General features: G+C 38.8%; 1 pseudogene; it reads right to left on the reverse strand.

Annotated features, from left to right (window-relative positions):
• Positions 1-219: 219 nt before the first annotated feature.
• On the reverse strand, positions 220-1,537 carry LOC108526725 (60S ribosomal protein L4 pseudogene; annotated as a pseudogene).
• Positions 1,538-2,352: the final 815 nt, after the last annotated feature.

Genomic DNA, 2,352 nt, shown 5'->3' on the forward strand with positions numbered 1-2,352 from the left:
ATTGCTATAAACTTTCCTCTTAGAATAACTGCTTTTGCTGTATCCCATATGTTTTAGTATATTGTGTTTCTATTTTCACTTCTTTCAATACATTTTGAATTTTCTTTTAATTTATTTATCTACCTTTTTGTTTTCTCACTGCCTCTTTGATCAGATCTTTATTCAAAAGAAGTTGTCGAAAATCATTTGACCTTTATGCAATAATCAAATTTAAAGAGTTTATGCAGCAGGCTTCTTTTCCTCTGTAGTAGGTTTCTTTTCTCCTGGCTTCTTTTCAGGGGCTGGTTTCTTGGTAGCTGCTGCCCTTTATCCCCACCAGAGGCTTCTTCTGCTTCTTAACACCAACAGTAGCCTTCTTTCTTTTCTTACCTACCACAGGCTTCTTTCCTGCAACCTGCTTCTTATCTGATTTGGCTTCTAGTGCTGTAGCTGCTGCTACTGCCTTATCCACCCAGAGCTTGTGATTCCTGGCCTGGTGAAGAATGGCGTTCTGGCTCATGGTCTTTGTGTATGAGTGTAGCTTCAACGTGGTTCTCAGGTTTTTCAGTTAAGTTCTTCTTTAGGACTCTGTGATGAATCTTGTTGTGTGGTGCTCAAAGGGCTCTTTGGATCTCTGGGCTTTTCAAGATTCTGCTAAGATCTGTATTGATCATCTTGTGCGTGGGAAGATTGTAGTTACTCTTGAGGGAAGCAGCTTAATGCCAAGTGCCATATAATTAATCTAACTTCTGGAAAGCACTTTTGATCCACATGCAGAAATGTCCCACATGCCCACCAGGAGCAAGCTTCAAAATGTTCAGTTTGCTTACATTAAGCAGAGTAATTCCAAGGATGCTTCTGAAGGCCTTGATGATACCATTATCCTCATTATAGATGATGCAGGGGTCTCTGCACTGGATTTGGTGATGGTTTCTCATTTTGCTGTTGCCAGCTCTCATTTGCTGAGAGGCATAGACCTTTTTTATATCATTTCAGGCTTTAAGTTTCTTAAGAAGCAAAACAGCCTCCTTGATCTTCTTGTAGCCTTCAACTTTATCTTCGACTACCACAGGAAGTTCAGGAACTTCCTCAATATGATGACCTTTAGACATGACCATACTGGGAAGGCTGAGGCAGCCAGGGCAGAACAGATGACATATAGTTTTTGGGTTGTGTTCACTCTATGATGCTAATGGCATCAGGTTTTGGTTTGTGCAAACATTCTGCCTCCACAACACATGTTTCCAGAAGCACCCTGGCCAGAATGGTGAGTCCCACCACCTTGAACTCTGGGAATTTGAGCCACAGCTCTGCCAGTACCCCAAGACTCAGCACTGGTCTGATGACCTGCTAATTCACTGACAGCATAGAGCTGTCTGTTGTTTTTGTGCAAGTCGGTGTGAACAAAGTTCACAATATCTTGTCAAATAGGAGCCTTGAATACAGCAGGCAAAGTAACATTTTTGACAGATGACTCCCACTTTTTGGAGTACACCGATATCAGTGAGTGAGCACATGTCATGGCGGAGAGAGGAGACAGTCATGTTCCTCTCAGCCCAGCTGCTGCCACAGGAAAAGGACTACCTGTTGTTTAATTTCCAAGTATTTGTACAGTTTCCAAAATTACTCTTGTTATTGATTTCTAGTTTTATACCAATGTTGTCAGAAAGCATACTTGATATGATTTTGATTAAAAAGTTTTTTGACACTTGCTTTGTGGCCTAACACATGGATTTTCATGAAGAATGTACCATGTATTGATGAGAGGAATGTGTATTATACAGGTATTAGATAAAATGTTTTGTAAATGCCTATTTGGTCCGTGTGGTCTATAGTGCAATTTAAATCTGATATTTCTTTGCTGACTTTCTGTCTAGATGATTTGTCCAATGCCAAGAGTGGAATGTCAAAATCTCCAAGTATTTTTGTACTGAAGTTTATTTCTCCATTTAGAACTAATAATATTTGCTTTACATATCTGGGTGCTTCAGTGTTGGATGGATACAAACTTATAATTGTTATATCCTCTTGCTGAATAGATCCTTTTATCACCATGTAATAACATCTTTGTCTCTTTTTACAGTTTTTTACTTAAAGTCTATTTTATCTGATATAAGAATAGCTACCCCTGCTTGTTTTTGATTTTGTTTGGGTGGAATGTCTTTTCTGTTCCTCCACTTTCAGTCTGTGTATATCTTTTTAGGCGAAGTGAGTTTCTTACAGGCAGCATATATTCGGGTCTTGCTTTTTTATCTATTCGGCCAGTTTATATCTTTTAATTGGGGAATTTAATCAGTTTTCATTGAAGGTTATTGATACATGAGAACTTACTCCTGTCATTTTCTTAGTTGTTTCAGGATATCTTGCATATCT

The sequence above is a fragment of the Rhinopithecus bieti genome, unplaced genomic scaffold (genome assembly GCF_001698545.2).
Source record: "Rhinopithecus bieti isolate Rb0 unplaced genomic scaffold, ASM169854v2 scaffold_3763, whole genome shotgun sequence".
NCBI classification, from domain to species: domain Eukaryota; kingdom Metazoa; phylum Chordata; class Mammalia; order Primates; family Cercopithecidae; genus Rhinopithecus; species Rhinopithecus bieti.